The following is a 16,144-nucleotide window of genomic DNA, read 5'->3' as shown; positions in this document are numbered from 1 at the left end:
CACCACAATACATTGCATAAGCTTCTTCCTGTTGCAAGCTATATTGCAGCAAAGTTGACGCTTGAAAACCGGCATTATACAACATTTTTGACAATGGTCGTGCCTTCCGCACTTTGAAGGCAAAGCATTTCAGCATCCGAAATTTCAGCTGTCCTTATAATTGCCTCTATGGGGTACGTCGCGGTGTTGCAAAGATACCCGAATTCTCATGCATGCCCGAAAAATAGTTTGTTGGTTGTATTTCTGCTTGGTAATGAAGACGGCTAGGACAGTGCACATTAGTGACACAACAGTGGCCAAATGCTCAGACTCTTTTAAGTAGAGTGCTGTGTGCTTTTATGATTTCGGTGAAGTTAGCATCTCAATTTGCCATACACACACCTGCAAATTAACTATTTATTAAACTCACGCACACAAAATAGCACTATAATGAGAAATGCATTGTGTTTTAGCTGTTCTCTGCAGAATGTTTTCTGACAACTGCTGTGAAAATGGATGGATGGATAACTTTCTTGAGGTCCGTCGGTACGCGCGATTACTATGCAGCGGGCCGCTCCCACGTTGGGACAGAGAGGCCATGCCTCTCCACTGCCTCGCGGGCCTGATGGACAGCCCAGAGCTGTGCTTCAAGGTCCGAGCTGTGTAGAGCTCGGTCCCACTCACCCCTGCGGTTCCGGCGCCAGGGGGCAAGCCCAGAGCATGTGATCAAGGCTAGCTATATCCTTACAGTAGCGACTCGCATTGTGAGGGTGCGCATCCGGAAAGATTTTGTGCAGGAAGGCCAGGCATGGGTAGGTGCCCGTCTGAAGCCACCTGTACGTGACTTCTTGTGCTTTATTGAGTGCTTTGTGCGGTAGCGGCACGGTTCTCTTGACTAACTTATAAATGCTGGGTGAGATCGTTGTAAGTGACGAGGGGATCGCGCTCGCTTGCCCATTCTGCCGAGAGGGAGTCCGGGCTCACACGGTGAGTTAGAGCTCGTGCGGTCTCGTGTGCTGTCTCGTTGAGGTTAGGGAGCAGCCATTGGAGGAATGGTCCCATGTGTGCCGGGAACCAGTTGACATAGTGTGGGGTGAGGTGATGAGTACCAAGTATTCTGCCGACGGTCCAGGATATGCTCCCTGTTTCGAAGGACAGAATTCTAGGAGTGCAAGGCTGATGGCCGCCTGCTTGGCCACCTTAGGACTATCAGTGCGGACCGTGCACGCGTTGATGACCATGCCATCTTGTTGACCACCGCTGCTACATAGGCTCGTTTGCCAGGATATTTAGCTGCGTCCGTAAAGCAGCATGCTTTCCCGGAGGCGGCTGCCTGTCAGAGTGCTTTGGCTCGACCAAGTCTGTCGGTATTGTGCTCTGGGTTCATATTCCTGGGCAGAGGGGCTGCCCTGATCTTTTTCCTCTTGTCGGGTGTTAGCCCGTGGCTGTTACACTCGATCTCCCGAAGCGCAACACCAATTTCTCGTAGGATCCACCTGCCCGCAAGTGTGCTGGACAGCCTGGTGATCTGTGCCCGTTCCTGTGCCTCCGCTATGTCGCTCGGCGTGTTGTACATGCTTAATGCGTCCAGTGCTTGTGTGCATGGGTAGACCCATGGCTCTCTTGGCGACCTTACGCAGGAGCATTTCAAGCTTGTCTCTCTCCACTTTGGACCAATAGTGCATGGCCACGATGTACATGAAGTGACTGATTACAAAGGCCTGTGCAAGTCTAAGCAGGCTGTCCTCCTTGAGCCCGTGATGCCGGTTGGCTACTCGTCTCAGAAGACGTGTGGCGTTCTCAGCCTTCGTGGTGAGCTTAGCGACTGCGACGGTGTTCGAGCCGTTCACCTCTATTGTCATGCCCAACATCTTGATGTGATCGACCACCGGAATGGGAAATCACAAAATATGCTGCTGGCGTAAAGGCTGTCCAGTAAAAACCACAAAAGCATGCTAACATGCACATGCTGCTTCTTACCATTTTACAGGCAGCCATGAGAAGGTAGAAGCAGGTGACTAGATCATGTAACCGTCTCCTTGATAAAAATAGTGTATCTAGACAGCGAGACATATATCTCCCACTTTTTTGATTCATACATAATGCTTGTTTGCTTTCAAAGTTCACTTTTTAAGAACAATATCTGATCACGAATATACTCTTAATGCTTCACACGCAAAACAATTTTGTTACCTTGCTGTGTCCATGAAAGGGTTGTATTAAGAATAATTTTTTGCAACCTTGTTGACAGTTTGACAGCATCATTCAGTGAATCCTTAACAGGCACTCTGCAACACTTTTTCAAGAAGGAAAACCAACCTACTGAGTTCAACACATGCGATTTTACATTTTATCACAATCTTAATGCAGCTGGCACATCTGGGTTCAAGCTCATATAGTGCTAACATAGGCCAGTTGGCAAATGTTGCAGCACTTCATTTGTCTCCTTATGTCCTGCGTGTTGTTATGTTTTTTATTCAAGCTCATACTTCTGAGCAGCAAGCAAAATGCAGTTGACTTCATTCCATTAATTCGACTGTGATGGGACCGACGAGACAGACTGAATTATCTGGTGGGTCAAATTTAAGAAGGTGCAGAAGAAATGCCGACACACACGACTGATTTATTTGCCATGGTTTACGTACAGATTCTAACATGCCCCAAAGTGAAACACACGCCCGCTGTCTGTGTGTCCAAAGTGTAAACTAGCACAGAAAGGACAAAAGCCCCTAAAATGAAAGAGAAATCAAATGCGCACACAATTTTTATTTAAAAAAAATGGAGAAGGGTCTGATGTGTTGCACATTGCAACCAGTTTTCCAAAGTGAGCTTCGCCGCAGTACATCCATGTTATGCGGTAAAGCATACAAAAATCGCCAAGGAAGTTTTGTTAAGCACGACACATTAGAAATGGGTAAACACCGCAATCAGACGTTTTGATCTGTGATTATTACTTGGAGCTCCTCCTGGGCAGGCAAAAAATAGGCATTTCCTGCAGGAGATAAAGTCTGTTTAACACATCTACTGTCCTCTAAGATATGTCACCAAAGGGGTCGCTTATTGGGTTCACTGTAGGGGTCAGCATGCATGCCGACTGCTCAAGTTGGAATTATTGGGTGAAGGCCTATTTTAGTATCAAAATAACTAAAGTTTGGACCTATAGAAATGCACGTGTGCCGGCTGGGACTTTCAGCCGGGATCAAATTAATAGGAGTCTACTGTTCTGCAGCCACTGAGCACTGCAGCATGCCAATATTCTGCTATGTGTAGTAGGAGATACATTCTTGCTGCAAAGTCCACTGCCGTATGGTACAGTCGACTTCTGTTAATTCGACTCCGGGTAATTCAATCCTGGCCGGCGGTCATACATTTCTACAGTCCAGAATCTCTTATTTTGATTGTGAAATTGGCCTTCGCGGGATAGTTTGAACTTGAGCAATGACTCGCTGTTGACCCCTATGGTGAACCCAATAACGACCCCTTTAGTGGCAGCACGTCTACCACAGCAATGCTTAGGAAACAATGTATGCATTCAACACCTGTGATCGCGTGTCGACAACTCCCATTTATGCCTGCCCTAGGAAACTTTTCAAGCAAGAACCATATATTACAACATTTAATTACAGTATTTACCCGATTCTAATGTGTGCCTCATATGTTAGCACTAGTAGAATGCAAGAATTGTACACTTTTCTTTTCAATTACAGTGGTAAGCTCCCAGCCATGATTCGGTAATGCCTGCCATATGCATTCCAACCCATTTTTATTCTTAAGTAAATTTCCTTTTCATGGTCAGGGTCCCTTGCGAGCAACTGACCTAGGTAAAATTACTCCTGTACAGACTCTAAAGGCTGACTGGCGATGTGAATTCTTGAACATTGTCTTCTGCATATTAATCTTCAAACCCACTAACACTTTTTTGGTTAAGGTCCTCAATCACTAATAATTTGTCCCCACTGTTGCTGAGATATTCACCGTTGATCCGCATTCCGAATGTGCTGCAACTGCAGATTTGAAATGGCCTTAATCAAAGCCAGGACAAGAATAGGAAAGACCATTGCATTGAGGAATGACCAGGAAAGGAACAGTGCCACCGCCTCTTTGAAGGAGCTTGAGCTCAAAAAGCAAAGTGTTGGCTGACGCTGAGATGCAGGTTACTCACATCCAAACCAAAATAAACCCCTTAAAGCAGTGAAACGCAACACTGAGGCATGCGCAGGCTGAGAGTATGTCAGGACAGTTGAGGTTGACTTTCCAGTTGTTTGGAGAATCTCACTTGTGACAAAGTTCGGGCATAATACCAATGAGCTTGCGATCAGTTGATACAAATATTTGCTTTTGTATGCATTATCGGGATTGGAGCGGTCGTAGTTGTCGGGAGGACCTTGGGACGACAGGGCTAGGTGAGCAGGGTTTATTTGCAGGATTTATATTTAAAACATGATATACATCGCCAGTCTAGCGTGACTCCCACAAGGAGCACGCAAGACGACGCATACAGCAAACAGCTTACGAGCACACAGCTCACTAGTACATTTCGAGCATGACAACGAGCACTCAGCTCATGACGACAAGCACACCCTAGCAGCAGGCAAACGCTGCTTATAAGCACTTGTTCCCCCCTTGATTCCCAGTGGACGGAAACGTTCATCCAGTCATCGTTCGATGTCACCGTAGATGACCCGCCCTTTTGGAGGAGGGCTCACAAACACGTGTTGCTCAGGTTTCAGTGCCGCACACACACACAGGTGTAAAGGTCCGGAGCCGACGTCAGAGGGCTTCGTAGAACTCTGCCCCGTCAAGGGTGGCGCTGCCGAGTACCACATTCCTGAGCTGACCCCGCGCCACGTGGCTGCCGGTTATCCGCAGTTCTCTGAAGTGCGCCCCGTCTGGTTGGATTGGAACACGTGCAGCGGGCTGAAATAGCTGGCACGTTGCCACCCCGTACGGCCATTCCTAACAGCATCTCTTTTTATTCGCATTTTAATATGTTCGACTCTATTTGCCGTGAGCTAGACCACTTTTTTTTACAGCAAAGCTGTCTATGGCTAGGATCTGGCGGATCGCATCCGCGCATAGACCAACTATTTTTCATACGGTGGGCCGATCCCGAAGATAGTGCAATATCAGGCGGACCCGAGGCAAAAGTAAAGCAGGCATTAAGCACTCCCCATATGTGGGCTGATCCCGAAGGTCGTGAAATGCCAGTCCAACCTGCGGCGGAGATGAAGCAGGCTTTAAGCACTCCCCACACACGGGCCAATCAATCCCATAGGTAGTGCAATACCAGGCAGACCCGCGGCGGAGGTGCAGTTCACCATTAAGGGGCCCACATACACAGCTTCGCTGGTCATCCTTCACAGAGTAAAAAGGCACCAAGTTTTTTTCGAAGATATTTTAGTAACTGTGCATTTTACAAACCCCTCTTTTCAGTTTTCTATTTTGAATAAAATAAACACTACTCCTTACTGTTCAAACTGGATTGTTGTTTTTATTTTTTTAACATGCTTACCAGAGAGTGACAGCATCAGGTGACATGGTGTTAGCCCCTCTTGACATAAAACAAAGTTGTGTGAAACTTGGCGAAAACCTGAAAAAATCAGGGAATTTGAAAATGTCAACTTGGTAGACACGTTCTTCTAAGCATGCAGTATGGCACATAAGCTTGGAGGTTAACAAAGAATCTCGAGAACATGTTAGGGACCGCACAAAGAGCAATGCAATGATAAATGTTAAGAGACAGGAAGAGAGCGATGTGGATCAAAGAGCAAACGGGGATGGTCGATATTCTAGTAGACATTAAGAGGAAAAAATGAAGCTGGGCAGGCCATATAATGCATAGGGTAGATAACCAGTGGACCATTAGTCGCAGAATGGGTGCCAAGGGAAGGGAAGTTCCATCAAGGATGAAATTTGAAAGCACAAGTTCGCATCAGCTAGTGCAAGACAATGATAATAGGAGATTGCAGGGAGGCGCCTTCATCCTGCATTGAACTTTAAAATAGGATGATGAATGCGTGCAACTCTTTAAAAAGAAATTTGGGCCGGAAATAGCTTGCACAGTTCACCAAGACACGAAACCAAATTTGTATGCTTTGCCACTAACACGGATGTATTCCAGCTAACTTATGAAAAGCGGCCACCATTGTGCAATCATCTATTTCATTGTTGGAACAGCTTGCGAAACGTAGCATGATGTGTTGGAAGGAGCCGTGTAACTTTTTTCTTTATAGCCGGCTATATGATGCACATGCTGAATATTTTATAATTTATGCTAGGTGATATGCAAATTAAGCAGTAATTTTATGCAGTATTAAAACGTACCTTAGTGTAACAGTACAATGAGAGATGTAATCAAGAATTTGTATGTATGCACATTTGAGTGCACATGCTGTTAGATATGGGACGTTTTCCTGAGCCTACTTCGAGTTCACCAGACCACATCGAATCGCGCCACACCTAATTAAGGAGCACAGAAGCACATCTACCTCATTCCCGAGGCGCGGCATGTCCAAACCCACTGCTTGACTCTTCCTGAAAGTGTAGCGGGAGCCTGGCACGGTTCCAGGTAACGTAGGTCCCGAGCAAAGCTGCTTTGCAGCTCTGAAAGGTCGCTCGAAGACAACCAGTCTCCCCCCATCCGCCTATTGTGACAGTGCTTGCAAGCCGCGAGGCAACGATGGCCGTAATGCACCGCGAAGCCCTGGGAGCAATCCCCCCCGTCCACCTTTGTGACGGCAGTTGCAGACCAGGAAGGCAATACTGCAGACAAGCAGTCCCTCTGACAACTGGAGCCCAAGGAGCGACCCTCTGAGCCGAATGTGACTTGCACTTGCACGGGCACCTACCATTGGCCGAAAATGACGCCACCTGAGCGGGCTCGCTGATTGGCCGAACGTGACGTGACTTCGAGACACCGAAGGGGTTAAAAGCCAGAGATTGGGAGCACCAGAGCATTCCTTCATTCATTTCTTTCGAGCTTCTTGTCACGGGCCGCAGTGTCCGAGTTGCTGCCGGCCCGTAATGACTTCATGACTTAATTTCTTTGTACTCTCACTGTAAATATTGTAAATAAACCTCCAGTTTTCATCTCAAAGTTCTCCTCAACCTCGGCCAACGGCAAGGTCCAAAATCTGGGGGACAACAACTGGAATTGTCCTCCAGATCCAACAATGCATGCGCGCTGTCATCCTTGAGTGCGCACAGACGTGAAACTGGTGCACTGGTCTCAGTGCACCAGTTTGGTAGCTCATAGTTTGTGAGGGGATTCGTAATGGCAATGCTCCACCACGTCACAATGCAGCAGTCAACACTGAAGAGAAGAAATGCTAATCTTACCGACGCTGCACATGCTCAACAAGCCAATGAGAGTGCTGACACGTGATCTTGAAGCTCGCCAGATCCATCACCTTAATTTGTGCGTCGGACATGACAGCATAATCAACATTTAATCATCAATTTATTTCAACTACCATGTACGTCGATGTTGCTTCTGTAGTGTTGATACTTTGTTGACACCCCCCCCCCCCTTTTTTTCTTCAAGGATACCTCTGACAGTGAAAAATAACATTGTGAATGTCCACATTAACAGGAACTGGCATAAGATGCAACCATTTGCGACCTTTTTAACAGAAGCTTGTATTGCCTCACTGGTGTCGGTGTTACCGCGCGAAAAAACCCAAGCTGCGCAAAAATAGAAATTGCTTATCAGGCTGCGGATTCGAACCACCGACCTCTGGGTTGCGAGACCACCATGCTAACCGATTCAGCCACTGTCAGTTCATCAAACGCTGCCTTTAAGGTGGGTAAGTAGAAGCAGCGCAAGGCATGAGCCAATCACGGGCGTACCCTTCCTCCAGAGGAGGGAAAGGGTGTGTTCGCTCGCCTGACACCTGCAGTTTCCCACACCAGTTCAGGCCCAGCAGTCAGATGGGGAGGCCGTGTTTGGTCTGTTCTGCCGAAGCGCAGGCTGCGTTGAAGGAATGGCAGTGGGATCAGGCCACGTGTTGTGCATTTGGCCAAAGAACAGGCAGTGTTTGATTGATGCTACCAGGAACTCGCTCAAAAAAGAGGTCGACAATGACGTGCCGACCTCGCCGTGAGGCGTTACAAAGTGCCGCAGATCCCAAGCTTCGCTTGCACCCCGCTTCACAGCAGTGGAAGGGCAGTAACTTTTTTGGCCTCCATCCTTCTGTCATAGTCCAAGCATGCTCTTGCTAAATAGAATCATTCTTGGCAACTAAAAGCTAGTGTTTAAGTGCAATTAAAGCTCGTCCATGGAACAGTTTCCAGGAGTTCAGAATTTCACAATATGTAGAATATCATTTTGTTGGCAAGTACTATGGCAGAGGTAGTGACCTATAGGTAGATACTGAAAGAGCCAGTATTCAGTAAAAACTTATAAATGTAAACAAATTTGGCCTAGTCTAGTTTAGAGTAATTGGCAAAGATACCTGTTTTTGCAGACTTATTCTAAGTGAAGGTTTAGCGCTACAGGACTGTGTGCCCGTTTCATTCCAACTACATCTGCCCAACTGATGCCATTATAGATTAACATTACTGAATATATTCTGCAATCACATTATTTATTCATGAATTAAACTTGCGCAGGTAACATGTATGTGCCGTCAAAAAGAGTAGATTTGAGAGAGATTATACAGCTAGCAACGTACTGCAAAAGTAAAAGGTCACAAAGCGAATTTGTTCTCGTGAAAAAAGTATAACATTATTTGCAATGTTGTTAGGACTTCAAAAATAAATTTTTTGTTGTACGGCACAACTAGTAAACAACTATAGAAAGAATTTCATTTAAAGTTGGAGGAATGGTACAACTCTTCGCATTCTGGGGAGTTAAAAAGAGTGGAATTAAGAGATCTCAACTCTGTCAAGTAGGAATGAAATCGAGGGCCCTGCCCCATTCTGCAACTTTACTGTGGACCAGTGTATGCCAACATGGCAGGTAAGAAAAAAAATTGGGTATTTCATGGTGCGTGTAGATCCATAGACTTTTGTTCCCAACGGTATCTTTTGATGACATGCTCAGGCTTTTTTTTTTCTAGTCACTTGTTGCACTTTAATGCGATAAAATCTACTTGAACCTCTCTCTTGTGGTTGCAAGATCTGCAGGCGAGCTCGTTCCCTCAATCGGCTGCCACCACCCAGTCCCTACTCATCACATAACCATATCTTGTGAACATTATATACATCTATTTTTTTCACCTCCTAGCATTTTGGGTGATATCCTGAGTGATGAAAACAAGCAATACATAAAATCAGCAACATCTATCATTACGACAGATTCATAACAATAGTGCTGCCACTACATTGTTTTAGCTTTCTATACTAAATAAACTCACTGGGTCTGCGCTCGGTGTGGGCAGGGGTAAGCTTGAACACGTAAGTTTTTGGTAACATTCATAACAAAGCAAACAAGCTTTCAGGACTATAAACCTTTGAGTCGCATCAGCTACGTGGGAGCACATTATACATTAAAAAAACTGGGAAAAAAGGCACACTGTTATGTGCCACTAATCCTTTCCTAAAAAGCTGCAAGAATTTTAGGCAGTTTTGATAGAATTATAGCATGGCACAAAGCTGATGATGCTGTGCATTTGGTCACCGCAAGCAGCTGTACATTGTTAACCTCTCTGGTCAATCATGTCTGCTGCAGAAGCATCCCTAGTATGTCTACAAATTTCAAGATACTTGATTTAGTGCAGTATCACTCTTTGTTGGCCTTTTTATCAGACTGACGCAGAAGTGGGAGCACTGTACACTGTTCACATTTTCTTTGAGCGCAAAAGATAAGTATGCGTTGCATTCACCACTAATAGAACATATTTAATGCTGTTCTTAAGTTTACAGCCTTACAGCACATGACACAGGTATTCATGACAAATCTGTGCATGTCATACAGACAGCTGAAATTTCAAATAAAACACCACTTTCCTCTCTCTCGAGAAAGTGCCACACCCAGCCAGAGTCAAGGCAACACAAACAAACAGTGCGACGCAAAACACAGTCTTAAAAGTGTCGCTCAGCATGACGCATTACTTCAGTAAATCGCCCAATTCAGAATGCGCAATGCCATGGTGGAAAATGTGCCACGCAACAAAACTGGATAAGAAAAAAAAAATGGGTGGTGCTAGTCACGTGAACCCGATGTGGTTCTTCGGCTCAAGTATGTGACAAGGCGAGGAAGGAATGTCGCTTGCGGATGCTACTCCAGGCAGAGGGAGAGAGTGTCTCTGTTGGCAGTCATGGTCACCTCATGGTGGTATGGTAAGAGGGCATTCAATTTCTTCTGTCTCCTCTAATAATAAACCAGTTTAAAAGATTATTTCGGTAAAGCAATGCGAGAAGTCTGAAGTCATTACTCAAAACATTCATTGTGGATATGAAGTCCAATGCATGTGGAACTGTCAAAAGTGGTTCACTCATATTCTTCTCATATACTTTCAAGAAATTTCACTCATTGACGTAGACCTCTGCATTGTCACAGACAGCAGGAAGCAACCTTGAAGTCTGTTGAATTCCTCATTAATGCATGAAAATCCAGGATGCAGCAGCAAAGTAACAGTCTACTACACATAACTCCATTTCTCCATCTTCACCTCTGCGTTCAGGCAATGAAATGCAGTTTTTACCATAGCGAACATGAGATGTTAACTTGTTGGAGATGCAGCTCTTAGCCTGCCTACGTGACTGTGATATTTAAAAAGGATGCCAGTTATTTAAAACTATGTTATTATTTTAAAAAAATAACATCTTTCATGTTCGTAACATGCCAGGAGGCAATAATCACCTTGAAAAGTAATTATGTCCCATGGCTGTATTCGGGTCTCAAGAAGCTTTAAATTGCAGTGTAAACTAAAACTTGCTAGGGGGCCTGATCAAAGGCCCTAAAAAAACAGGCCAAACAGGGGGCTAAATGCTTCTTCAATAGGATAGAAAGTTTGCGATGGAAAGTTAACACCAAATATAAATGAAAATATATTACTCCAGACTTACCACCAGACTTTCACAATTCGAGTCTTGTTCTCCAAGATGCATTGCCATTCCGATTTGTCCAGCTAGCGAGAAATGCAGTTCGTATTGCCTCCGCCAATGTGTTGCAAATGCACATGTGATGTTCTACAAAATGAGAGCAGCATTGAAGAGAAACTGAGCAGCTGAAAGTGCACGCACTGTTGCTTCTACGCACAATATGGAACTAAACAGCAGGGGTAAATTTCGTTAAAAGAAATTTCGTTCATATTGAAACATAAGTTGTCTCTGAATATAAGACAACCCCTTACTTCAAGACATCGCATTACAGTCCCCTTTATAAGGGAAAACTACGTTTTATAAAAAATTGGCACTGAAAGCACCATGCCCCGCTTTGCTTTTGTGTACCATGCAGAAATTCTAGATTCTAAGCTTTTGTTTTAAATGTAACGAACCTCGTCAAATTTGGTGCAGTGGTTGCCGAGAAAAACGAATACTCCGTTTACATGTATTTAGATCGGAACACCCGAGCTAAAGCTTCCTCTTAAACGCGCCCGCCACGCGGATATGGTGTCTAGAAGCCTATCTTGACACCATAACGCGGAGGCATTGCCGAGCCCAAACCGACGGAGCAGTACGGGATCCACATTTTGTCTGCTGGAGGCACCGTCAAATTATACTAAACAAACAAACGTTGCGTACACTTAGTACACGCGCAAATTTCCTCTTTATAGCGACAAGGTAGGGGACTGTGGCTTGCACTGGCAGCCGGCTTTACCTATGCGCCGCCAGTCTGGTTCCTCAGACGTGTAACGATTGCGACAGTGTACGCGGCGGAAAAAGCACCTGGGACTTCTGCAAGACCAGACAAAACCTTGCCTCTATGCATTATCTAACTCCTTCTCATTACCGTTAAACAAAACTCGAGAACGCAGTCAAGAATTTCGCATTGAGCTGAGAGTACGCTGCACAAGGTCTACTGAAAGACGGAACTTTTAACGACAGCTTGTAGGCTAACTTCAATATGTATCGATAAGTAACGGTTCAATAACTGCAGAATAAAGACATCCACTTGCCTGTCTGTTCACGGCAATACCGCAAGCTCTTTTCAGAAGCACGAGACGGGCGCTGTAAAGCATCGAGACAGTTCATTCGGCGAAATTAACCGCTTGCATTTCCAATGCAGCGAAAAATCAAGTGAACGCTTAGTGTGTATTAACGATGTTGACGATGCAGTCGACCATTTTGGGAAGTTTTAGGCATGGATCGGCTTGGCTATAGAAGCGCACAATCTTTGGAAGCGACTTTTTGTTGTTGCCAGACGAACTTAACTTTTTTTTACTAAAAATCGCTGTGTTAAACTTTTTTTTTTTTTTTACAGAGAAGATATGTTTATCGTAAAGGTATGGTGGCTAGCATACACTCTTAAGCATAATTACACCCTTTTGTCACAACGATAATCGTCATCTGTCTTGTCCGCATTTCCTGTCTTTAACGCGGCGAGCCCGGTACTTTCCAGTAACGAACGGCATGCGCGTTATCAGAATGACATGGCATTCCCGACTGGAAAGTAGCGGGCGCGGCGCTTTGAAGAAAGGAAACGCAAGCAAGGCAGATGACGATTATCGTTGTGTGGCAGAGGTACGCTCCAAAGGGTTATCTCTGCCACACAACAATAATCGTCACTCTTACACTCTAAAAACAGTTGCACCCTTTGGGGTGTATATTTGCCACACAACGATAATCGTCATTTGTTTTGTACGCATTTCCTTTCTTTAACGCGGCGAGCCCGGTACTTTCCAGTAACGAACAGCATGCACGTTATCAGCATGACATAGCATTCCCAACAGGAAAGTAACGAGCGCAGCGTTTTCAAGGAAATGCGGGCAAGACAGATGACAATTATTGTTGTGGCAAATATACACTCCAAAGGGTGTAAACTTTTCTTAGAGCTTACACTCTCAGGCAGTTACACCCTTTGGAGTGTAGGACACACTTTCGATCGGGATAGAATTTCTCAGTCGTGAATGGCTCCTTTGAGGCATCTGCGGGAGGGAAGCAATCGGGGTAGTGAATTTCGATGCGGATGGGACTTGATCGAGATCGAAAGTGGCCGTGTGACACAGGTCTACTCTCTTAAAAAAAGTTTATACCCTTTGGAGCTTATCTTGTCCCATAACGATAATCGTCGTCTGCATTGCTTGCCTTTCCTCCCTTGAAAACTCTGCGGTTTCCTGTCGAGAATGCTTTGTCAAGCTTATAAAGCGCATCCGTTCGTGACTAGGAAGTACCGAGCTCGCAGTGTTAAAGAAAGGAAATACGGGCGACACAGATGATGATTATTGTTTGGGGTCAAAATACAACCGAAAGGGTGTATATAAGAGTGTAGCAGTTCCATGCACTTCAGCATAGAAACAGAGTCTACTGAAATAGAGAATTGTCATTAGGCATATTGTGCAAAAAAGAAAGAAAGAGAAATACAGTAAAACCTAGTTTATAGACATGTACAATAACAGTGCTTGACTATCAAAACTATTTCATACTCCACCGCATTTGTAATGAACTGTTCTCCTGCGTCCGTTAAGTATGTCACCACCATCCAGCATCATAAAGATGTGCTCTTCCGATAAATATGCCTTTCTATAAAATGGAGTCTTATAAAAAGTCATACAATCTTGGCAGTTCATTGAATAACCAACTATGTTAAGAATAACTGTAGAAAGTTTAAGTGAAAATATTGCAAAAAGATTTGCTCATATGCTTGTTGGTATATAAAGGAAATGCAATAACACGGGTCCAGAGAAAAAAAAAATTGAAATGCCGGCAGTGCTTACAAAAAACATGAGCAGAGCTAAAAATTCTCAAGATTCATAGCTACCTTGTCTCCTTCTGATTTTAATTCTTGTCAGCTTGTTTTGCACCATAAGCATGGTAACTGCAGGCCTTCACAGTTAGCATCTGGTGATTTGCAAGACTATTTTGCTTGTGTAAAGGCCAGGTTCCATTTAAGCTTGTTCCAACACATTAAGTATTCCTCTCTTGCAGGCACGAACCCAGGTGGTGGGAGCCCTGCCCGCCCCCTCCCCGCCACCACTCCTCACACATTCCTAAAGCATCGCCAAATGAATTTTGATATTTGACAGCTATTGAGCTGCCATTTTGCTGCCTTTTTCACTCCTTTTGGATGATGGTAGTTATCGGCATTTCTTGGGGTGTGAAGGCCATTTTTCTCATAGATTCGGTGCCTGCGCGATGAATTCGAGATGCCTTTAGTTTTCACCATCTATTCAACAGTCACGTGCATCGCTGTTGCTTCGTTAGTTCAACCTTCTTTGTTTAGACTGATACATGGACCAGGAAAGGGATTCGTTTCTTAGTCAGCTGGTCTGTATGCTCGTGGAACGAGTTGCAGTCAGAGAAAACACCAATTGCATTTAACTTTTCCCTTTGCTTCATTATTTCCTCGCGTGGCGGCTTGCCGCAACGCTGGCGAGCTGAAACAATATACCCGCGATATGGGTTAGATAAAGTGGAAAACAAAATAATGCGAAACAGCGTCAATCATGAAACCCTGCAATAACCCTTAAACCCATAAGCAATATGACTCATGCGTAACCTCATCTGGTTTTTCCCTAATTGTACAGCACCTTTCGTGCAAAATTGGCAACTGGAAACAAGAGTCACAAGGAGCTGAGAAATTAAACAATCTACTAAGGGAGAGAGCCAAGGCAACAGCCAAAGAGGAAAATAAAGCAAAAATTAACAAATTTAACCATTTATGAAAATAATTATGGATAAACATCTTTTTATTTAAAAAAGAAGTAGAGTAAACGCCACCAGAAGTAGGGAACAATTCCGTGTGTCTTGAATGACGCTTCTACAGTTACCAGTCAAACCCCCTGATGTTGCCACTTCTCTGCTGTGCTTATGTGGGCTTTTTTCTAACCTTTGACGGCGGGTGCAGCATGTCTAGAACCCCAGTGTCCTGCGCTCTATGCGGTTGCACGGGACTGGCGGCCACGCATCGTTACACAACTTCCCAAATAACAATAAGAGTCAGTTCTGGCACTTGGTAGAGCAGTAAACGAGGGATCTAAAAGAAATGTGATTGTTCCGCAAATATATATTTCTCTAGAATTCTTCTAGAGGTAATTCAAAAAACGCAACTATAGTCGGATGCAACCTAAGTATGCAGCGAAGCTCCGCCCATGGCCTCATAACTGCCAGCCACTGTTCCTCTGTGAGGCTGCAAATAATTCATACTTCAAACTTTTCCTGTTAGGCAAATAAGGCAGTAACCACAAAAATAAAATTATTAGCGCGTAATTTTATACATTTTCCCTCGCCTATTAAAGTATAATGGCGAAAGTCGAATTCTTTATTGAATTGAAAATTATAAAATGCTTGCTTTGCTGCAACTATTTGTTTTCAAGTTTCAGTGCAGTTGGCAGTGAAGTTTCATGAGTAAAACGGGTTCAGCAGTGAAATGAACTGTACCGCAGACTTTTGAAGAGTGAAATGCTCAGACTCCATACACTTTGTCCGTGTCTGTTGCACACCTCATTGCTTCCGCGAATGAAAAGGCTCTTCAAGAACAGCAGGCTCTCCGGATCTATCAAGCACAACGCATTGTTGAAAAGGCCACGTGACGTTGATTTTGTTTGCTTTTGTGATTGGCTGGCTAAGTAACACAACCCCGCGTGGTTCATGTGCCATGGTTGCTATGCATTCTACTATAGAAATCTTTAATTTACATTTTCACTTGTTTACTTGTTCTTGGCAGTGTTCTTCCTGTGGTTCTTTCCAGCGTGAGTCCATTTGATGTGGTTCCTTGTTTGCCATGTAAAGTAGAAGTGCATTTCACAGGCCTACCTGTGAGATGCACCTTAATTTCATTTCTCTTTTCGGGTTTATGTGTCTTTATGGTGAATGGTGGGCATTATTCATATTTGTATAATAAAGGTACCCCCCCCTAATTTGCATAGGAAAGAGACCTATGGTTGCCCCCCCCCCCCCCCTGAAAAAAATTACTGGGTACACGCCTGCTCTGTTGCCATTGATGAAATGACGCAGAGGAATGCATAGAGCAAACTTTAGAGTCGGAAGGCTCGCATCGATGTCACAGGTTGTCCTTTCCCATTATGCACCATTAAAAGCACTCATTGGGGTTAAAACAATG

The sequence above is a fragment of the Dermacentor andersoni genome, chromosome 8 (genome assembly GCF_023375885.2).
Source record: "Dermacentor andersoni chromosome 8, qqDerAnde1_hic_scaffold, whole genome shotgun sequence".
Lineage (NCBI taxonomy): Eukaryota > Metazoa > Arthropoda > Arachnida > Ixodida > Ixodidae > Dermacentor > Dermacentor andersoni.
Note: the sequence above shows the minus strand (reverse complement) of the source record.